This window comes from Anas acuta, chromosome 14 (assembly GCF_963932015.1).
Source record: "Anas acuta chromosome 14, bAnaAcu1.1, whole genome shotgun sequence".
In the NCBI taxonomy this organism is placed as follows: Eukaryota; Metazoa; Chordata; class Aves; order Anseriformes; family Anatidae; genus Anas; species Anas acuta.
In genome coordinates, this window is record NC_088992.1 from 9,908,365 (window position 1) to 9,932,565 (window position 24,201).

Consider the following 24,201-nt stretch of genomic DNA (forward strand, 5'->3'; position numbering starts at 1 on the left):
CTCTTAATGAATGAATGAGTGAAATTTATTTCTGGATAGTTGATGATTTTGGCTAAAATAATTATTCTATTTGTATCATTTCTACTTCTAGTAAAATACATCCCATTTTTCAGTCAGGATGCTAGTGCCTTTGCATTTTGTGCTTTACAAACGCCCATTAAGTGGTGCTATGTTCACTGGAGACCTTACAGCCCTTGGTCCTACTCCTGTTCTCTGCTTTTCTTTACAGTTTCTGAACAGTTCCACGAAACCTAGTAAAATAGTCAAGATTTTGGAAATAAGAGACAACCAATGTATATGTGCCCTGTGCCTGTGTGCATAGACATGTGTGCATGTGCACACCATTTGAGGTTGGTAAGTGAATGCCAAAGTAGAGTTGTTTTCTGATATAATTGTCAATTTCTGCAGCTGAGGTCTATCCTCCGCTGCAGCTTTCTTTTCCCCTCAGCAGCACAGCTCCAGTCAGCCTGGAGAGGGGTAGGAAAGGAAGGAATTGGGAAACCTTACAGGTGAACTCAACAAGAACAGGTCCTTAAGATAAGACCTGTACATATGCTGTGTCAATTTGCATGGTATGAGCCCAAAGGCAGCCTCTGGCTGAGACAGGCTGGCATTTCAAAAGTGCCAATTACAGGTTTATTTTAAAAATGGGTTTGGAATTTTATTTTTAAGAAATCCAATTGAGACATCTGGAATCTTTCCAGTAGCAAAACAGCAGTTTTCAGAATTCCTGCAAATGTCCTCCAAATGTCTTTTATCCACACCTCTCTTCAAAAGTGCTGGTAGCAAGCAGTTTCAGAGTTCGGAGACAGGAATTGCTTTGGTTTTCATGGCACATTCCCCTCACACAGGATTTTTAGATTTACTTTATTTAACATTACAGAAAGATTTTCATAATGTCCCAAGAGTGGTGTTAAGTTCTGACAAGCACAGTAGTGTCTGTAGTTCTTAATTATTTCAGTTTTGCTTAACCTTGGAGGGAAGGTGAAAGGGAAAAGCAACATTTTTCATGCTTAGCTACATTGATAGTCAGTAAAACAAATTTATTTGCTTTCTCTTCATTTAAGATTTCCCCAACTGCCTCCATCAACTCTCCCCTCATTCTTTCTTCATATTTTATCCTTAGTTTAAATCTTACTCTGAATGACAACATTAGCTCTCTAAACTACTCAGCAATATCAGTTTTCCCCTGAAGACTTCCTTGAGGCTAATTTGTATGGGCTGCAGTGTTTTTTTTTTTTGTTAATTTATTTTTTTTTTTACGACTTGCATTGAACAATATCCTCACTAATGTCATTTCCCCAGCAATGATACACCAGGGAAATGCATGGAACTAGAAGTAGGAATGATGAATACAGCCAAAGTACATGGAGAACGAAGTGCTAAAATTTGCTCCTGTATCACACCGTAAAAAACATAACTCCCGTCTCTTTCCATCTACCGTAAAGATGGAGCACTGTGCTGCGATATTCTTAGACAGATATATCAGGCATACTATTGCATAACACAGTTTTGCATCCTTACAAAGAAGATACATGGCTATGCTTGTAATATATATTCTGTCTGACCGTACAGCCTGATAAAACAGCCTCACCTAAAGAAATAGATTAAAATAATTACAAGATGAAAATGCAATAAATAACTTCCTGCTGTGAGAGCAGGTGATATACAGAACACAACCAGTAGTTCTGGAGGCTGGCTCATTACAGTTTGAGAAAACTAGTAATTAAAGAACACCTCCAGCAAGCCATAACCAATAACCCCTCTACTCGTGCTCTCTCCTCCCAGAGCTGCGCCCAGCTGTGTCCTTGCCTTGGTGGACAATGCTTGTTTGTCCTTCTTATTTGCTCAGGGCTCAGCCCTGAAGTCCCAGCACTTTTTAAGGGCAACAAGAAAGCCTCCCTTCTTATCATGGCCCTGTCAGTGATCCTTGACTGCCACTGTTACTTGTTTCAAAGCTTGGTCTTTGAAAGACAGACTAATGCTCTCCCATGCCACTTACCAAGATCTAGAAGCAGTCCTGGCTGTCTACCCTACTATATAGGGTAAAAGGTATTGCAGATGCTGACAGCCAGGGACTGAGCAAGAGGTGTAAACAATCTATTTTCCACTTACTTGTAGTACTTGCTTATTGTAGCTGTGATTTAATGCATGTGAATACATTGACAGCAGGAATTATGCTGAGCTATCACATGCATGCACTGGAGAATTTCTGGGTTACTTAGCAATGTCACATAAGAAAATAGAAAATGTCATTTTTACTCAGCCATCACAAGGCGCCTTATAGAGTGTGTTGTTATTGCCTCTTTATCTTCACTTTTTAAATAACGTGTATATCTCAAAGGTATGAAATCCTATTTAGGATCCATCTAACCCAGAAAAGCAGCAGACAGGCAAACTTGAGAGGGAACTGTTCTGGGTTCTTCAGATTTCCCTCTGAGAACTGCAGACTGTCCGCACTGCTCAGGCACAGGGAAAGAACTCAATGGATGATTTTCTTTGCATCAGAACTAGATCTCAATCAGGGAATTCATCTCTCACTCCCCAAAAGCTACAGTATGGTTCACTTTGGGATTTGCTTTATCAGTGGCCCAGTCCTCCTTTATAGAGATTAAAAGGAATTTTGCCATGGGGGGATAGGATAAGTGGAGGTAAATATTCATAAATACATTAATAAAATAATTACTGGTTAAATGCTGAACATCCAAAGAGTTTTACAAACAAATCTTGGCTATGCTAAAGTAAATGGAAACATAACAAGTTGTTTACATATCATGAATTACTCTCATAACGTTGTTGGTGATGGTGGTATTTACAGAAAAGGCAAGCTAATTTTCAAAATGCTTTCAGGAACTGAACTGCAAGTATGACTTCCTTTTTCTCAGGACAGATATGTGCCCATGCTTGAAACAGTTGCTGAATCTCAAATAAACTGAATTACAGAGAGAATGAGAGAATTTCCCCAACACATGCACAGAAATGCTAGGAAAAAGTCTATGATTTCAATGGTAACAAATTTTGTCTACCCTCTTCAAGAATTACAAAGTTGGGAATTCACTGTGCTTATGTCTGCCAACACCAACGGAGGAGGGACTAAGGGTTCATCTATTTTTTTATTACCAAATTTCTTTTTCCCCAGATACTTTCTTGTACCTAAAAGCCACTTGACAATCGTGTTTTTTTTTTTTTTTGTTTTTTTTTTTTTGTTTTTTTTTGTTTTTTGTTTTTTGTTTTTTGTTTTTTTAATGTTTGTTTTGTTTTGTTTAACAGCAGCAGAAAATATAAATGCTCTTACTTTATTTGAATACAGGTACAAGTTGTTTTCCCAGAGGCTTTTAAGATTTTGGAAACAATCCTAAGGTTCATTTGACAACAGGTTTTCTAGGACTTCCCTGAAAAACAACAGTACAGGGGTTCAATTTTCATATTTAAAGCATTTAATTTTGTAATAATCTCTGTCCTCTGGCTCAAACAGATTTAAAGAAATTAGTTTGCTTTTAATTTGAAAAAGGTGTAAGCATGGAAGGTAAGTCAATGAGCCTCTGAAAATAAATCAGAAAAAGAAAACTTTCCTTTTCTCAACTGGTTGCTGTGTGGAAGCACATATGATAACTAGCTTCTTCTCACCACATTTTATTCACTTAATCTCAGGAAGAGGAACATGTGACTGTCTCTCTAAAATGGAGGGGAACTGAGGCACAGAGATGTGATGTGGCTCCTGGACATTGTGCAAGTCAGTCCAAAAGCCAGGCTAAAACTTGTTTCATGATGACCAGCTTGTAGATAACAGGTCTACACCATCTTTAGAGCAACTCTCTTGGGTGAGAAATTTTGTTTTCTGTGAACCATGCAGTAGGCCAGAATAAAATAACCAACCAAAAATCCATCAAGGCTCAACAAACAAGAGCCAAACTCCAGAGCTTTTTATTCAAACAGCTGCAAGGTTACACCCCATGCAATCACAGCCACAGGCTATGATACACACTTCCTGACCTTGGAGAGGCTCATTTTTGGGATAGAGTTTCACAGTGATTTCACATGAATCATTTTCTTGAGTCCTAGTGTTAATCAGGAAAGATGAGAGGCTGGCTTCATTTTCATTAACTCTAACCATCTGTTGGTATGAAGACTGGCTCTCCCCTCTCCTGAGATCTTCTACAATTGCAGTCATCCTTTGCACAGCTTAGAAATGACTATGCTAAATATTGTATTAGTGAACACTGGGTTGAAAACCCTGTGACAGTGGCAGGTCAATGTTCTTTGATTCTATTTGAGAGTCTATTTCAGGAACTCATTGAGCTGTTTTGGGGCTATGTCACGTGCACAACTAAAATTTACAGCAGCGCACAGCAGTCAGAAAGCATTTCTAAATATTTATGCATATACACTGAGACACCCAAATGTACACATAATCAAGCCTGCAGGTTCCTACTGTGCAACTGATTTACTTTAAAAGGATTACTAGAATCAAAGTAGAAACGAGCCCTCTTCAAATGATGACCTCCTTTGGGCTGAAGAAGTTATGTGTACGTTGGATAGACAGAACATAGATTGTTGTGACCTTGATGCAGTTGCTGTCATATTTTGACCATGCAAAGCAGGACAATATATTTGAGAGCATTGAAAGAACCCCCTGATACCTCACCCCATGCATGTAGCCCACATTTCCAACCTCCAAGGGCATTTTTTAAAATAGACAATTGACTGGGAATATTTTTACTCTTTTTTTAATCTTCAGCAAAGGACTCTTTGAAGTTAATAGGCATCAATTTCAACCCCAAGAGTCCATCAAAACATCAAAGCTATATACCTCAATACATTACAGAGTTGGTCTAATGACAACTGAAAAGCACAGCTAGGCTACTTGCTTTGACAGTCCTCACTTACTTAATGTTTAAAACACCTAGGTACTACCTGAAAGTAAAGCTCTGTCCACAAGGAAGAGGACTTAGAGAAGATATCTCATCTGAAAGATTCAGTGTTTTAACTGTCTAGAACTGATTTCTGTGTTAACTCTTAAGAATAGATTTACTGGCTTAGAAACTTGCTTGCTTAATGTGCAATAACTGCAAGCTGGATGAGATGGGCATACATGAGAAATTATCACCCAGAGTTCGGTTCTTGTCACTGTCTGTTATGAGCCCCAATCTTTCCACTAAACTCCCTCTAATCGTTTCAGTTTGCCTACAGGTAAATTCGACCATTCACATCATGCACACTTTATTTCTTGAATATGGTGAACTAACATCAGAAGCTACATTAAGGAGCTTTAGTTTGATCAAAACTTAATTCATTTTGAATTACTGGAATAATATTCAAGAGGAAAGGAAGGTATTTACTCATTTTGTCATGATCACGTAAAGCCTTTGATTCTGTTTTCTCAAGTATGAGCTGCCATTAGAGATGAGGAAAGCTGCCCTTCCTCCCTAAGCAGAAGCACTTAGAGCAGCATATGAACTGAGCTACTGTAGAGAGATTTTTGGTTCATCTCTGTTCCAAGACTAAAAGCCCAGTTATTTCAGAGTGGATATTTTCCCTTTCTCTATTAGTCTTTCATATCTCATTAGTTCTGAGCATATCAAGTTGTCTACCTGACCATAAAACATTTAACAGAGAGATAATGCAAAATGAGATTGAAAGCAAAATAAACATGATGGTATATTCTATGATTTTCTTGCTGCCTCTTTCTTTTTGGAGTCCTAAAACAATTTCTCTCTTTAGCCCAGGATTTCAACAAGAAAACAACTCTCTAATTTGTACAAAACAGTTTTACTACAGTCTTCTTAAGAGCTTTTAAAGAAACATAGATTTGTTGGAGGCGATGTTAATGAGGGGCATATGTGAGCAGTTAGAGACTACCAGAATTTGGAAATGTGAGTGTGAAAGGTATACAAAGCAATATATCAGCTCATGTAGTTCCAGAAAACCTGCTCATGTTTCTTCTGTGCTCATTTCCACCAATTGTAAGTAAGGGTGTCATTTCTCAACTGGTAGAGTGATTTGAGATGACTTCTGGTTTAACCTGGACCAGCAGAGTCTAAGCTTCTAACTGCTTGCTGGGTATTAAATAAATCCAAGTTTATTCTTTCCACCAAGCTTGTGTGGTTCCAGCTCCCCCCTGTGCTTTGTTCTCCCTCCATGTTCCCAATGTAGATCTCTGAAGGCTTCTTACTGGTGTGCTGTGGGGGGAGGTTGTTTTGAAGCTAAACTGTACAGCAGCTCTGTATTCTGAAACCCTGTTTTCTCATTACAAGGTATCCTAATCTTTTTCAAAGAGTAGCTGAAAAAGAAAGTAAAAAATGAGCTGGCAATGAGCCTTGATGTGAAGACATGCTTTGAACAGTTAAGGGATAAACACCGGGATTGGAAGCCAGAACCCCCAGCTAGGTGCAGTAGCCAGGGTTTTGAGTGCACAATAATGGCTATAAAAAAAATAATAAAATTGTTTACCTTCTTGAGGACTAGCCAATAACCTGGACTGTGAGGACTGAGTCCTTGTATTTTAATCCTTGGTGTTATGATTGATGATACTATTCTTAGTCATAGGAATGTGTCATCCTATTCTAAGTTTAAATAAGCTGCATGCCTCCATAGCAGTTTGCAATTGTGAGTTCCAAAGAGCAATTGCTGAAACATGCCTCAATGACTCCACTGCTATTATTTTATAATATTGAGTTAGTGCTATTCAGCTAGATGCTGCAAGCAGATACTTTGGCTAGACATTTTAGTAGCTTCATGTTCATCGCTTAATGAATTTAATAAATATCAAGTGTACTCTAAGGACACCAGTCCTCCTTTTCAATTAATGCAAAAACAGAAGTGAGGTTTTCTTAAAGAAAGCCCTAAAGTAGGGAGGATTAGATCTGCAAGACAGGACTTGATACAACCCTGTTGCAAAGATTCAGTCTTACCATTGATGTATACATGGGACTCCACTCTTCACCCAGGAAACAAAGACCTTACATTGTTTGCACATCCTCCTCCTCTCTGTCAGAGATTGTCACGCTGTTCTCAGCTTCACTTTAACTTCAAAGTCATCATCATGCCAGAGGATGTGACAATTGGGTAGGAAGGCAGCAGGCTAACTGTGGTTTCAGCTAACTTTCCTTCAGTCCTTGCTGATGTATCTGTGTGAAGGCTACTAAATGAACCTAGGCAATTAAGGAAAGAGAAGAAAACCGTAACAAACAACTTCACAAGGGAAAAATAGATTCATGATTAGGGAAGTGCTAGTTCCTGAGCTGGATGTGATGTGACACTATCATCTGTTTATCTCTGCACTGTATAGATGGAACAGTTGAGGTCTCCTAGCAGTGCAAACAGAACATAAAGAGCAACGGGAGTTACAAACCTACTGCACTGACTGCTCTGGTGCAGACGGACTCAACACTGACAATGACTCTTTTTCCAGTCACTTTGTTCCTCTAATTTGCAGTTAGTGACTGTGAAAGGTGTCAGAGTAACAGCCTGAAAACAATAAGTCTGTTTATTTACAGAAAACTTATGTATTTAATTTCAAACTGCCCTTCATATCCCTTAAGACCATCTGGGGTAACAGTATATGTGAGGGACTGTCTGTAGCAGGCTGCTTGCAGGTGGGGAAAGGGGATGGGGTGATGCAAGGGAACACTTCCAGTAAGTCTCAGACACCAAACTGGAAGTATTCTTTGAAATGTCATGAAGCAGCTTTCTGATCTTGAGACCATGGACTGCTTAGTCTGTCACCAAGAAGCATTCCAAGCAAATCTCACCAATTCTACTCCTGGTTCCAGGATTTTTGCACTGACTTTGAGAGACAGGGAATTCTGCTAGCTTATGCTCAGATCTATAGCAAATTTCAAATGTTTAGGGATTTATGCATCTCAAAACAAACAAACAAACAAAAAACAAAACAAAACAACCTCTAGCAGTCAGGCCAAACTTATACAAGCAGTGAGGTAGCTAACTATGGTGATAAAGTCTAGAGTACAGAAATTGGTGGAAGTGATCAGGAAACCTCTGCCTGTATCTTTAGGCACATAGTAGTTTTAAGTGCATAGATTCATCTGTAATGGGTATAATATAGTTTTCTCAAAGAGTCCAAGGTACTATGTTTCTTATAGAAAACTAAACTCCTCAGGTTCTAGTGAAATATCTATAAATACAAGAGATGTCTCATTTTGACAAGCCAAGTGTATCTTTTATAAATACAGGAATAACTTGATCTGGGAGTGAAATAGAAGGAAATAACCATGCTGTTTCTAACAGCCTTTAGTATTACTAGCTTATAGCTTCATAACTACTTTTCTGTTTTACCTTCTGCTGCTCTCGAAGCACATAGTAGTCATTGCTTTTCATCTATTTCAGCTTCATCTGTATGACTTTTCCATGAGCTATATTTCTTTCTTTGCTAGCTGGTGGCTCAGAATATTCCAGATCTCAGTTCAGCATCTGCTTTCTTTGACTACCTACTTTTCTCTACAAACTCCACTTCATCCCTTCTGCTGGATGATATTTAAATGTCCTGTGAGAGTCCTAATAGATTATGCTTTGCTGCCCCAAATGGGACAGAAATGTACATTTCCATGATCTTTCTCAATTACATTGTTTTCAAATGTGTTTTCCCTCCATCTGTCAATTGATTGCCTTTTGTGGTGAATTTTCTTTTTACCACCTGATTCCTTTTTGTTTATCCTAATAGGTTGAAAGTTTTCAAAGGTAACTCCCAATTCAATGATAGATAATGAGTAAACTGGATGTTACAAAAATTGTTTAATAGATATTGCTCTTTGTTTTATCTGTTTATGGTTTATCTACACAGGAAAACTATTACACAGCATGGTAGAACACGAATTTTAAGCCAAATAACTATTTCAGATTACCTTCCCACAAGGATATTGTCATCTTGCACACAGGTTTCACTTAATCTATTCTGGAAATTGGCTAAGAAGACTTGCATAATATATTTGTGGTGTGAAATGCCCACGTGGTGAGTTAAATACGGACTATGTTTCCAAGCTCCTATGGCAATAGTAGCTTCCTATAATGGCAAAGAGTTGTGTAGTTTTATGGTCCCTATTGCAGTGGTACTACAGTGACTCATTTATTTATCATGCAGGTATTCTCATAACACTTCTAAGAGGTAGGGAAACCATTGATGTCTGTCTCAAGGTTGTGCAAAAATGTTGGAATACAGCAGAGACATCAGTTTGGTTTTCTCAAGGCCAATGATGGCTCCACTGTTGCTGGACCATCCTTTTACTCCATGAAAAGCCTGTAGCTCCTAATCCTATCTGCTAAACAAATCACTTCTCTTCATCCTTCAGACAGGTGTGACTCAGATGCACAACACTGCTGATGGATCTTGTAAACTAAAGCTGCCATTTCCTGACGGTGACTGGCCATGTGTCATTATGTTTGTATTAATTCATGTCCTCATTAGCATTCAGTAAGGATAGAGAAGCTCACTGATGTGTTTTGATTCAGATTCTCAGTGGTTTGATGTACTGAGGTACGTAAGTTCCATGGACTTAAAATATCTTTGAGGATTTTATTTAAATAACTGCAATTACTGATATTTAGGAAAATATTGGATAGCCTGTTTTAAATCAATTTGTGTTCCTTGTACTTTCTTCCTCTCTCTGAGGAGCTGTGTTTACATAGAAAGATGACTCTTAAATAAAATCACAAAGTCAGTTTTCTGAATATAGAGAAACTCAGCAGCCCAAACTAGTATTAAACACTGCCCTTCCAATTCAATAATGGACTAAGTCAAAACTCTATAGTTTGTTACTGACTTGAAGCAGAAAGTTCAAGATTCCTCTTGTCTTGCTGCCCAAGATCTGATATCCGTTCTGCTGCGTTTTAGAGGGCTGATGAATCTACAGGCGAATATGAGGGTAAGGGGTTGAGATATTAGTTCACCAAACACACTGATTCAAAACACCTGTGTATTTTAACTCTGACAACTTTTCTCTTAATTATTTTTATTTAATGGCATATATGCAAAGAAAGGGTGAACCTGAAGTAATCTCTTTTTAGAAACTGAGGCTACTCTACCTTGTTTCTGCTCAGAATTGCCTCCGTCTGGGCTGTGACTTACTTTCTGGCACAGGGCCCATGAATGTGTATGGAGCAAGTTGTCAGAAACATGCCTGTTGTAGGCCTCTTGTAAAGGAAGGATGAATGTTGAATACGTTGAGGGGTTTATCACAATCTGGTTTTAGTTTTCTGACCTTCCTGTGGAAGTTTAGTGGTATATTCTTGCATGTAGACAACTGGCTGCTTGTGTAGAAGACACTATTGATTACTTGAAATCCCTAGAAATTTTTTCGGCCTGGTATGTTACTAATAGTAGGAATAACCAGTCCTTTCAAATATTGCCATTAGTGCTTATATGAAAAACAAGATCGTGCATTAGCACTATTAGCTGTTGCTAGGTGTTCAAGACTTTTGTCCACGGCCTGAACAAAATGTGTGGGTAGCTACTATGTGGTCCAAACTTCCTGCTGGTGCTTGCCAATGGGCAGCTGCAGGGTGAAATGCAATATCGATGTGATTTTAACATGAGGTCTCCAACTTCAGGTAATTAAAATGTTGCATTATTTTTATTTTAACACACAAAAAAGGTTCTATCTGTTTGCGATAATAGCACTGACTGACATTGTTTCAAAGCAGATTTAGAGATAAGTTTGGTCCTGACATTTAGTCAGCAGGTGGGTGTTGTTTATTGCCTAGCAATTAGAACTTATATTAACATAATATCTCCTCAACTTCAAAAATTTCTGAGAGCTCTCCGTGAACAGATTCCCAAGAGCTCTCCCCTGCTCTCTTCCCTTTGTCTTTTCACTTTCCCACCTCCACACCCATCCACCCACCTGCCTTTAAATGTGCTATTTCAAATTTGGAGTTCAAGAAACTTTAAGTCTAAATCATGAAAGATATTTTCTCTTAGGGCAGAGGCAGCCCACAGCCCCTTTATTTTAAACCAAGTTAAAATGATGCTTTTTAGTCTTCAGAAACTTTTTGCACTCCCAATATTTCTGTGAGCACTGCATTATGGAAAATGAGTTGAGGAGCATGAGCTGGTTCTTTGATGTGAAATGGTCCAGGTGCAACAAGTGTTTTCCTCACCACACACATCTTCAGTGCTCCCTTTTCTCTTGTTTTTTTTTTTTTTTTTTTTTTTTTTTTTTTTTTTTTTTTTTCTGTTCTTAGTTTATTGTGGAGACAGTCATTAGTTTTGTTGCATCTGCTTTTCCATGATATTACCACAGAAGTCAAAATGAATATGACAATGAGTTGTCTACAGGAGGATGTGAAAATGAGCTGGTTTGAGATAAACAGGCAATGAAGACAAATATGAGAAATTAACAGACGCAAATATCTAATTCATGTTTATTGCCTTAAAGATAAATTGCTGTCAACTTCAAGCTCCCGACTCTAGCAAAATGGTAATGATCTTTAGTGAAATTAAACAAGAAGGAGCACCTTTCTTGTGCCTTTTCCCTTTTATGTATCCACATGCCCACATTCTTAAAGCAAACACTTGTCCATTATTTTTTTTTAAGCTAGAGCTCCATCAATTCAATAGCAGGGAATAGCACTTTTTTTTTTTTTTTTTTTGAACAGAATAGTCGCTTGCTTAGGGTGTACTTTTTCATCAAACAAAACACCTTCCTCTATTGTCTGGGAGGAGCTAGCTGTGGGAGACAAGGACTGCTTTTTTGAACAACTGTGATTAACACTGGAACACAGTGGATTGGAGGAGTAATCAGTGCCTTGCTCTGATTCTAAAGCAAACCACGAAAGATCAAATGCTGCTTCCCCCCCCCCCCCCCAGCTATTACCATAACAGTCACATGGGGCCAGTTCAATAAATACAATAATCCCAGCCCTCTGTGGTGGTCATTTTGCTGATGAGCAGAAACATGCCTGTTTACTATCAAAGGCCAAGTCACTGCTCAAATCCTGATCATTAGGAAGAAGCTAATTGGGTGGGGGAAGTGATGGGGAAGAAATTGAATTCTAAAATCAGGTCAAATCAAATGGGGCTTTTACCATATTAGCATCCTTTATTCCCCCCAATATGTAAATAAATTCCAAGTAGCTGTTCCTGAGAGAGGGCAGCTCCTTGGACTGCCAGTGGAGGCAGATGTGGTGCTGCTTTGCACTGAAAGGGTGACAGTGCAGGGACAGCCTGTGCAAGTGGCAGCATCAGGGTGGCTTCCTCTGCTCAGTTAGTGGGATAGCGTTTGGCATAGTGTGTGGTAGCATCCAGGAGTGATGACTTTTCCTGTGGCCAAGGGGACAACGCTCAGTGGGAATGTAGTGCCTTTTTTCAGCCTCAGCTGGGAACGAGAGGAGCAGCATCTTTGCTCCTTAACTGAAACTGCTCCCTCAGGTTGCAGCGGTGCCAGCTGGCAGTAACTGAGGTTCTCCTGCAGGGATGACTGCAGCCTTTACCCCTAGATAACAAGCCTGACAAATGCCTTTGACATTTGGGCATGCTGAATTCTGGGGAGGGCTTCTCAAAATAAATTACTACCTCTTTAGCAACTATCCAGAATTAACAATCCCCAGCTTTCTTGGCAAGTGCTCTTTTTGCTGTGGGTTGGGATTTACTGCTCCTTGGAGATTGGTGACAGCTGGGGGGTCCTGTGAGGCCTTGCTTTCTCCTTCCTGGATATTCCAGTAACTTTTCTTGTGACTGAATAACTGAAAATGCCTCTAACGTACCAGAAAGGCAAGTGTTTCCAGAAAAGTAGAAGCTCTAATCCCAAATGAAAACCCTGGCCAGAGTCAGAATCAAAATGAAGGCAAAACTTTCTGGAGGTTGGAAAGTACGATTTAATTACTGAGCATATTGGGACTCTTTCTGCTTCTAGTTTTAATAAGCAGCACATGAAGCTCTGAGGAAACACCACTGTTTAGGTATGGCCGATATGCTGAACATTACAAATGTTTTCCCTGTATTGCTGCTTGTACCACTCCTGTACTATTTTGGTTCCCAAAGAGGTGCAAAGAGTTTGGGGAAAAGCCATTGAACATTCTTGCATGGTTGGAATATCAAAATGGATGTAACCCTTCTGTCCCTGAGTCTTACACTGATGGAATCACTGTAATTTGATGTGTGATTTGAATGTCACACTGAGCTACATCAGTTTTCTTTTGTTCATATATCATCTATGGTGAAGTTTTTATAACTTAAATTGACAAAGTAGAGGACTGGATCCAGGGGGAAAAAACTTTAAATTCAAATATGAGCTTTACCAAAATTCAGGGTGTTTGGATCTTTGGTACTGTGAGTTATTTCTGTCACAAAGCGTGACTGTCTTTTCTAAAATGACTTGATAGGTTAAGCATTAACATATCTTTAGTCTTTCTTTATTAGTACATTTCTTCAAACTTCAATGTGGGTTCAAATGAACCCGCTCTGCTCTTTGGGATTGAGGCAAGTAGCCATCCTGGCTGAGTGACAAGGTGTAGCATACGAATTGATACATAACCACACCAAAAATGTGAGGGGCTTTTTGGAATTCTGTGCAATCCTCATTTTTAATATCTACCCTTTGGAGGGGAAGGGGGATGTTTGGTCAGTTTTTTAGCATTCTGAGTGCTAGAAGGACAATAAAAATGATCTTATCGTCATTCGGTGGGTCCAGAGGAGCTGCTAACTCTGCTGACCAGGATAGTTCTGAGATACGTAAAGGTTCAGTGCTGCAATACTTCTAATGCCTTAGTTTCATTACTACGAATGCCTGCCACCTCTACCAACATTCTGCTGAAGCAGTAGAATATATTTATTCTCCCCCAAGAATTTTAAGCTGTTGTTACAAGACAGCCCCTACTGCACAAGATGCAAATCCGTGTTTTACAGGCAGGTATTACCAAGGAGGAAGATGAAGATAGGGTGGGAATTCAGAATTTTATTAGGCCTTGGTATATAAAGTTTATTTTTTTTAAGTAGCATTTCAAAAGTATCCGGCAGAGATGAGATAGTAGAAGCGAAATATTTGTAACAACCATTTTTACAACTGACATGGAACAGCTTAGCATCAAATGTATTCTCTCTAAATTTGTTTTACAAGCCTGGACCTAGGTCAGAATTTCTGTTATATAATATTCATCTTTAAGTTCTAAAATATAGCCATATATAATCATAAAGTTTTAAAGTTATTTTTTTAATATTAGAATTTGTTAACATGTTCTACTGATTTATGTCAGGAACCAAATTAACATATTTTAAAATGAATTTGCATAACCTGAAAAAAGTTTTGCACAGCCTAATATAAATTTACATTTGTAATAAAGTATTAACATATCCAAAATGGATTTTAAACAGTACTGCTATATTTTTAAATCCTTCCTGTAGATTCTTAACAAACAGCTTTGATTTGCATGTCCTGACTTAGCTTAACATAGAACTAATAATCAGCCCTTTAATCCTTTGCTGCTGCCACCTTTGCTCATACAGATGAGAATTAACAGGGAAAGAAGGCAATCCTAAAGTTTCCCTCTTGCACACAGTAAAGTTGAATCTAAAGCCAGAGTTTGCAATGGGAGGGTCTTTCAGGAGATGCATTTCTGGATTCAGCTGCTAAGTTGGTAGCAAAGCTCAGACCAATCTTCAGACCTTCAAAGTCTGACCCCAGTCCCCAAGCACTTCTTTCTCTCACTTGATAGACAACAGTAGGATGGGGTATTGAACTGCCTGTTAAGTGACCATTTTAGATTTCATTCTTGGTGAATGTGAGGTTTGCTTTTCTGCAGTATAAGTGTGTTTCCTCTGACAACTGGAGAAATTACTAAAGAGTTGTTTAGTAGCAGCGTGGTGTGACTGTAAACTCAGTAAAAGGTGTGGAAGGGTCCTGATATCTGAAAGCCAGTAGCTCACCGCAGATGATATTTGAACATCAGTACTTGAGTCTGTAGCCATGGATGCATAGAGGCTCTGATTCAACAAGGTACTTAAGCTTTAGGAGTCCTACTGAAATCAACTGAATGATGCATGTGTTAAAAGTTAAGCACATAAAATCTTGCTGAATTGGAGCCAAAAACAATTCCCATTGAAATCTACCATCAAATTTACTCTTATGGTACAACTGAAGCATGGGCTTTTCAGAATCTGTATGAAAACAAGAGTGAGACCAAGCAGTAATGCATTGCCTTCAGCTGTTACAGCTTTCTAGAAGAGCTGGCACAAAGAGGCAGTGAAATAGGACGGTCAGGCAAGGGAAGGCAAAACTTATTCTCATAGATCCTGTCCAAGTGTGTTTGTGGCCTCCTCCGGTTCAGCTCTGCTCATCCCTGTGCTGTCAGCTGAAATATTGCCAACAAATCAGAGCACTGAGCTGAATTCTGTGGCTGGTAGGTAAAGCTGTTTCTGCATCTGGAGGTTTGTTGGGAGGTGCTTAATGTCAGGTGGTAACCCCAGGAGTAGGAAAGCATAAATATGTCTATGGGCTAATTTATATAGCAGAGTCCATCCATCACCCTCAGAAGATTGTGTTAAAGTGAAAAACATAGCCTCAAAATCAAACCTGTGATGGTACGTTCACTTTTACAGCCTATTATGCCAGCCTGATTCCAGCTTTTTTGGCCCTTCTTAGCACTGCACATGGGTGGGTGATAAATGTAAGAAAACTAAGTTTTGCTCAGGTTCAGTGCAAGCCAATGTAGTACTGAAACCCAGTGAGAAATACTTAATACAACAAGTGCAAGCTCATTTCTATATGCTGGCTGGTGATTGTCCTCAGCAAAGTGGCCCTGTGGTATCAGAGCTCTGATAACAGGACCGCTACCTTTGCACTACCTTTGCTGCTGATAGTAAGAGCAGAAAAATACAGCTAGATATTTGTACCTACATAAGTCTGTTCTACAAGCAATTAAGCAAAATTCTCTTCTGACTTGCAAATGTGTGGAAATATTGTGTGCAAATACTGTGTAGAAACAACAGAAACAGAGTAAATAGAGAATCTACATGATGATATTTATAGTAATTACAGTTTTGGAGCATAATAATAGGTCTTTCTAAAGACCTTTGTTTGCCTTTATTACATAATGCTACTGTCCTCTCCATATGGTAGGTTTTGCCTATGGTTAAGAGCCAACAAAATGTCCTTGGAGTCTACAGGAAAAAATGCAGTAGGTACTGAGATGATGAATATTCAGTAGGTGATTCCATGTTGTTATTCCTGACATGCCCTCCACTTTAAAACTCATGGAATGGAATGAAAACTAAGGGAATTTGAAAAGGTTTTCAGCCTCCAGTTCCTGAAAATCAGGACCAGCCATTCTGAAGTGTTGACCAGGCAGATGGGTTGTACTGATACGTAATCCCTGGAGGCCAAGCAGGATTTCTTGTATTTAATGACACCAGCTACTGTTTTTTAATGGAGCCTTACAATCCAGATGTTCTTTTGCATTCCTGTTGTCACAAATGAGGTTGTGGGGGAGCAAACAGAAGGGATTTCGTTTCCAACATGCCACAGGGTAATGCATGTTTGACCTAGCTGTGACTATATCTAATGCACATTGCCTATTCCAGAATACATCCAGGGCTGTAATAACTATATTAACTATTGAAAGGCACAGTTATTGAAAATCATACCTTCATAAATTCTGAACAATGGTATCAGCTTCTACAAAGCCTTAGGTAAAAAAGGTACAGGACACTAAAACAAATTTCTTTCACTGGAATATATAGCCATAACACAGGGTGTATCAAATAATTAATTAAAACGTTTATATTTGTTTTTTATTGGACTGGATAGTTTTATGTGTTATACTTAAATAAGTACTCAGTAGAACACCATATTTTTTTTTCTTCCCTGCAGTTGGGAGAGCCAAATAAATCACTCTACATTCCCTCTGTTTCATTTACTGTGGGAGCCAAGCTGAACTTTCTGTTCCATAAACAGAAGAAGGAAAGCAAGCTAATGAATTTGAATGATGAAAAAGTGTTTATCTAAGCATCTGTCAAAATCAAATCTAGATCATAAGATAAAGAAAATGGAGAAAAGATGTTCATGTAACTATACAAAGCATTTATGCCTCTATTTGGTGGAAAAAAAAAACTCCCCCTTTTTTTTTTTCCTTCAAGTAGATGCAGTAATTCTTATGGATCTTACTCTTGCAATGTCTCTTGTTATTTCTTCATAAAATAATAGCATTGTTTGGCTTGGAAGAGACCTTAAAGATCCCTACTTCCAGCCCCTCTGCTATGGCATGGATACCTCCTACCAGACCAAGTTGCTCAGGGCCCCATCCAACCTGACTCAGAGCACTTCCAGGAATGGGGCATCCACAGCTTCTTTGGGCAACCTATTCCAGTGCTTCACCACCCTCATAAAAGGTGTTTTCCTAATATCTAATCTAAATTTACCCTTGTTTAGTTTACCCCTTGTTCTATTGCTATACTCTCCGAGAGTCCCTCCCCAACTTCCCTGTAGGCACTGTTAGGTACTGGAAGGCTGCTTAAAAAGTCACCCTGGAGCCTTCTCATTTCAAGGCTTACTAATCCAAACTCTCTCAGTCTATCCTCACAGGAGACACTGTAATATCTACATGTTCTTGACTTATTCATTTTCCATCTCCAGTTTTAAAATTTGTTGTAAAACCACCCTGTTGTAGATCACAAATAGAATGACACTCCAAGTAGTTCATAACCTGTTATGAGTGGCAGAATTAGGGATATAACCACAACACTTTACCTAAGGTAGATGGACATTTCCTTGAGTAAAGCAGTAATGAGCTGTCAGAAAAATCTGAGCTTTGACTTCATGCAACCTGCTGTGGGAGGGGAGGGATCATCTGAATGAGGAAAAAAATTATGGTTATCACAAATGAGCTCATCTTCCAATTATTCTTCTTCACTTTCCCTAATGCTGGGCTCTTCTTTGGTCGTGGCTGTGTTGTGATTCTCATGTGTGTCATTAACATAGCAAGGGCTAAGTCCTAATGAGAGCTAGGGATGTATGCCTTGGTAACTGTCAAGAAAGTCTCTCCACCACCCTTGCATGACCCATAGGCTGTCATTCTGGCTAGATATGATAAAAGTTGCCAGAAGGTGTATATACTCAGAACTCACCACAAAGATTATTTGAAAAAAAAACTTTACAAGGTTTAAATTCAAAACTGTCACTGTTACTCTAGCAGGCAATTTAATTATTCCAGAAGAACTGGGAGGTGAAGAAATCCTTTATACAATGGGTGTCTATGCTTAAAAAAAAAAAAAAAAGAATTTTCGGAATGTATAAAACATGAGAGGTTTATATACAGAAATTGCAACTGAATACATTAAAATCCAAGACAGGCAGAGAATGAATTAATTAGTCTCAAATGCTGGTATATATTTTTGTCAAGTTCTATACTTTAATTTTAGTGAGTGCTGTATGTCTTAATTACCTGTATACTTGCAGATTTGATCGTAAAAGATGGAATTTCTGTTCTTGTATAACAAACATTTGTACACAACACCCTAAGCCAAACATTTTGGTAACCAGAGTGAAAATGAACTAACTATAAGGCAGCAGTAGCAGATAATAAGTTTCATGTGGACAAAAATATTCTCATGAAGTTTTAAAGCATCTGATGAGCAATAGATTCTTACAGTTCCTCTCTACAGGTCACTCAGTTTATGCATGAAAATTGAAGGCATGTGGAGGCATGCTGTTTTCTGAGGCAAGGGTTCTATTCTTTTCTTTGCGCGGTTGGTCATCATGTTTACTGGGACAAAGTGGAATACCAAAATACTCCTTGTTTTGTGGTTAAGCCACAAAGACAGTACCTTAGATGAGCCCTATTAATGAACCAAGAAAAGATCAGTTAAATTATAGATTCTGTCTGGGCCCACATGTGCCAGTGAGGTGTAATGCAATGGAGTTTGGTCATCTCCTCTGGTCACATTAAAAGTCAAAACCCACTTTGATTTCAGGTGTTGTCTTGCAGAAGCACTGTGCTGGGAGCATCAGTTTAGGCAAGCTGTCCTTGTCTTTCTGCAGTTCAGCAGGCAGTATTAAAACCATAGAGGTCCAGGAGGGGTCTGCAGCCACAGACTGCCAGGAATCATGACTGTGGAGACAGGTGGCTGACTCACTGAATATAGCATTCTGCAGAATACTAAAAATTTCCCAGGATTTTTTTTGGCATTCTTACAAATAGGAAATAACACAATGAGGAGAAGTCAGGCAAATGAAAAACAAGTACTGAAATAGAAAGTGATATTGACTTAAAAGAATCAGAATAAACCACATGAACATGACTGGGTATTTATAACTAAACCCCCTTTCTAGGGGGCACAGACTTCAAGATTTCCACACAGGCAAATCTTTAATGGGAAGTGAAGTCTTTATCCTGTACCACTACATTATTTTAATAAGTTCTTCATTTACTTCACAAATCTTATTTCATGACGGTTCATATCTAGATCAGGATAAAAGCCAGGAGCGTTATTTCACTTGACTACTGTAGTGGACAGCTGGGGACAGTTTTTTTTTTTTTCTTGGTTCCCTGGTTGTGCAACACCTGGAATAGTGGGGTCCAGGTCTATGCACTGAGCACCTGCCTGAGTGTTATCAAAATCATGCTCTACTGGCCTAGATAAATCTGACATTTCATTACTGTAGCCCTGAGAGACAGCTTTACAGTGACAAGAAGCCCTTGAGGATTAAACAAAACTTTGCCCACCAGTTTGTTGCAAAAGTGGTAAATGCAGCTACTGCAATGCTGTAGTTTTGCTTTCACAGGCTTTCTCAATATTAGGGAATCTTTTCTGTAATTTGTAATCACCTACAAGAGATTATTGGAGTAGACATTACCATGACTGGTCCTTAATAATGGCTGCTCATCGTAACTATGTAGTAAGCTAAGGAACCCAATCGAAAATGGGCTCGCTTGCTCTATAAGAATCAAATAACACAAGTGACTGAAGATGATGATTTTTGTTCTGCGTTTGCGCTCTGTTTTGTAGTATTCCACTCCAGTTATAGCACAGATCACTGTGATTAAATCAGTCAGCAGTAGCTCAAAGCCACCACTGGTTATCTTTCTGCCCTGATAAGCAAAGATCTCCAAGTATACAGGCTTTGGAACAAATTCGCCTTGGGTCACTTGCTTTGCTAGCAAGGACATTGCAGTATTTTTAACAATATGTTTTACTTTGAGAGGTCAGTGACTTTTGCCTGGGTATTCTTTTGTTCTTAGTATAACATTTACCTAAATATTCAGAGAAATCCAAAACATCAGCATCTCCTTTACACGGTGTTTTAAGTAGCCATTTTCTTGGTGCGTCCTAAATGCCCAGGACAATTTGCATGGAAGAAACTGAATGAAATTTGATACTAACATATCTCTGTAAGAGTCCAGTTCAGTAAATAATTAATAGTAAATATCTTTATTTGGTCAGGTTTTTTTCTTCATTTCATTGAAAAAGTAGGTTCCTTCCCAAATGTATTTACTACTTGAAATTACAGGGTAAATTTATCAGGCAGCTCTGCATTTTCTATTCATGAATGAATGGTTTACTATGCATATTTAGAATTCAAAATTGAACCATTTTTGGTTGCAGATGTAGAATGTGCTTGCACACAGGATGTTTCACATCTATGCAGCTTTGCTTTCTGCTTCTACAATACAGCCCTCTCCACTTTTAGCATAAATACTGGACAAACATAGGGCTAAAGTTACACTGAATTTTCAGGAGGAATCTCCCAAATCACTTTTTCCCCCCACACAAATAAGAATCTCTTCATGTAATATGTCGTAAACATTAGATTGACATACAGCATGGCAACAAGGTTTTGGCCACAGTCAGTGGGGCAGTGCTGCTGTGCAGATCCACATGTGGATGCAGTGCTGCTCAAAGGTGGATCCATGGCATGGTAGTGATCTTGACAATTAACAATATATTATTCTTTTCACAGGGACGTTTAACATTACAGCTACTGACTGGCTCACTGGTCTCACTGTTCAAGCTCCTGGTGGTGTGTGTCGAACTCCAGTGACTTGTGAACCTCAACTATTTTTTAAATGTGGAGATGCACCTCCCTTTCACATTTTCGTACATGTGTATAAATAGAATGAAAAAACTTGTATTTGTATCTCATGTTAGAGATTGTTTGCAGAGCATTAGAAAGTTTTTTTTTTCTTTCTTTTTTTTTTTTTTTTTTTTTTAAGTAATCTGCTGTATTGGCATGTCCTTCATGGCAAAATCTTTGTACTATTTTAGTATACAATATACAGTACTCTTTAGTATCTGGCTTTTTTTTGGCTCTCAAGTTTCAGTAATGGAATTTCAGCAAATGATAAAGCCGCTGTGGTCCATAGATGTTATTTCTTTTGAATGTTGTATCTTCTTGGCAAAATAACAGCTAGCTACAACATTTTGATCTGGTTAAGTGCTCTTCTGTCTGGGGATATTTGCAGCAACACTTTACAACAAAAAGTCAATTAGCTGTCAGTCACTTAGCTCCATTTCCTGTTTTTTTTTTTTTGTTTGTTTTTTTTTGATAGCCTTCACTTTTCACATTGAGGATTTCTTTAGCTGAGACTTTAATCCCATGGTAATAAAGATAACGTTCTTAACACCCCCAAGTGCCAGCTCTTCTAGTCATCCTTCAGGATAATCAGATCTTATACTGCAAACTTTACCCGTTTGCTTTCTCCTGAGGACAGCAGAAGCTTGAAGAAACAAAAATGAGCAGAGTGAATGCATCTGACTGAATGAGATAATCAATATGAACATCATATATTCGTGATTCATTATTAACATTCCTAGATGATTTTGTGAAAATCTGTGATATAAGTACCATCAATTTCCAAAATTTCAAGAGAAGTTCTAAAAAAAAATCTCAAAATGATTTAAAAGCTTTTAAAATGTGACTTTCACATGCAAATGTTTTTATCCACAGATGGATTATGAGTTTACCAGCTCTGCTTAGGCTCAGAGGTAGCTCTACTGAATTAATTCTGGCAGTGTTTGGATCATGAATCTTTTATTGCAGTTTTGTTATGATTAGCTTACGTCTTGAAATGGTCTGATATGTGCTCAATTATATAAAAAGTGCATTTAAAAGAAAACTGGATGAGAGCTTTGTTGGACCTGGCTCCTATTGATGGGGTCAGTTTCAAGGACAAAATTTATTGCTGTTGTTTTTTTTTAAATAGAGATAATCATAGAAAAAAGCTACAAAAATGCTTCAAGAAACTGGCATTTTAATTTAAAATAAAATGTGAGTGGAAAGAAGATTTTTTTTTTTTTATTTTATTTATTATTGTTGGAAGCTGCATGTTTAAATTGAGGAGAATTTATTGCACAGTCCATACTGCCCCAGGCAAGGCTTGGGGAGCTCTGTGGAAAGGACTTTTCATTCTAACTGGTAGAGACCCTGCAGCTGATGTAAAATGCTTCCGTCCAAGTTTAACACCCTTTACTGGGGACCAGATGCAGAGCACCCCAGCTACAAAGTGCCTCTGTGGATATCACAGAGACAGCCGGAGGGAAAAGTCTGACTGTCCTGCAGCTAACAGTTTGTGTACTCTACAGCATCTGTCTTTCCACTCAGATATTTCAGCTTTTTGAGGATTTCAGGTAGGATAATTTGTGGGTGAGCTGGATCCTGGATATACATAGAAGTAAATGCTGATGTTGGAGGTAGCAAAATACATGAGGAATGCAAAATACATTTTTAAAAAGTTTAAAATGTAGTCCTTGCCGCATATGCAAAAAAAAATAAAAATAAAAAAAATCCCAAACAAATTAGAAAGTTGCTCAGAAATAGTCATTTAATTAAATATAGTTAAGAATTAGAATCCAATTAATTTCTGTAGAAATGGAACTGTAAAGTATTTTTCATTAATTGCAATGTCATTAACTTACCATGCTACTGCACCAACTGAATGAAGAATTTAAATAAATTCAAATGTGTTGTGTCAAATTCAAGGTTCTTTCAAATGGATCAGGAAAGAATGAAGTGTTATACTGAGCTGACAAGTATAAAGTTTAATTTTATTTTATTTTAAGTGCACAATTTGCACGTCAAATAGATGGATGTTCACAGAATCAATTTATTTCTGAGACCTTTGATCAAAGATTTGGGGGGAGCCATAAAAGAGTGATTCTGTAGAAAATGTTTTCTAATGAGAACTGGCGCCATTTGGGTAGGTAGATGAAAGCGCACCTAATCTTTTTTTGCTCCTCCTTCTTAATAATACCCTTGGATTCAGAAATTAAGCACAGCAGGAAGAAAGATCCTGTACGGCTCATGTCTCTGCACTAATAAAGCAAGCTGTCTGACTGCTGGAATAAGTAGAAATTTCTCATACAGTAAGTCACTTGTCTATGGGTGAACAGGACAAGAAGGCAGTTCAGTTAATTTTCACACAAAATTGAGGAATAAAGATTTGGAACTATGCCCGTGGAGGCTGGAATACTTCCTACAGCCTGCAATAAAAGCAGCTCCAAGCAATTCAATTCTGCTGTGTAAGGAAAGATCATGATAGCAGGTCCTATGTTAGGGATAACAGGAAAAAAAAATCAGAAAATGGAGCCCTTTCCAGCTGATGGACAGAAAAATCTTAAGGCATTGAGTGAAGTAGGGAGAGTGATGGAGCAGGGTGCAAATGCCCCACATGGATGCAGCCTTATTCCTGTGGCACATTGCCCAGTCACTGCCCATGCAAAGCTGCAGTCAAACCCTGAGGATTCCCAGCTTGCCATCTATACTGACCTGATCAGTCCTTTCACCATCATTTCCATCTTCTGCTGGAGCCCATTGCACATGGACAGGGTGTTCCAGGGAGAGTGTTCTCTCAGTTTGTTATTGCTAGAGTTAATATTTGAGGATGAGGACATTTTCTTAATGTCTGGAAATGCACAAGGTTTTGTCATGATTGGATTGAAAGGAGATTTTTGTTCTGACCTAATGAAATGGAGATGCTAAAATAAAATATATCCTTTTTAGTTACTGGTATTTCATGTTAATATAGCTGACATTTTGCTCCCTCTTTTCTAGGAAGCTATTAGCTTTTATTATTCGTTTAACCGCATCAAATTATCCACTAATACCCACTGCTGAGAACTACATGGCCTCAGTAGTTTTACAAGTGATACTGAAATGAGAAAGTTAAGATAAATTAATACAGGGCAAATCTTGAAATGAAACCACTTGATCCTCATTAAAATTTGCTACTAAAATCCTTTGGTGTTGTGTTTAATGTATG

General features: G+C 38.4%; 1 long non-coding RNA gene across 1 annotated transcript; it reads right to left on the minus strand.

The window, feature by feature from the left end:
• Positions 1 to 5,860: 5,860 nt before the first annotated feature.
• On the minus strand, positions 5,861 to 9,857 carry LOC137864048 (uncharacterized). The gene is made up of 3 exons (XR_011101287.1): positions 9,777 to 9,857; positions 6,964 to 7,151; positions 5,861 to 6,280 (listed from the first exon to the last, which is right to left on the minus strand). It is a non-coding gene; the product is annotated as an uncharacterized lncRNA (long non-coding RNA).
• Between the last annotated feature and the right edge of the window lie 14,344 nt (positions 9,858 to 24,201).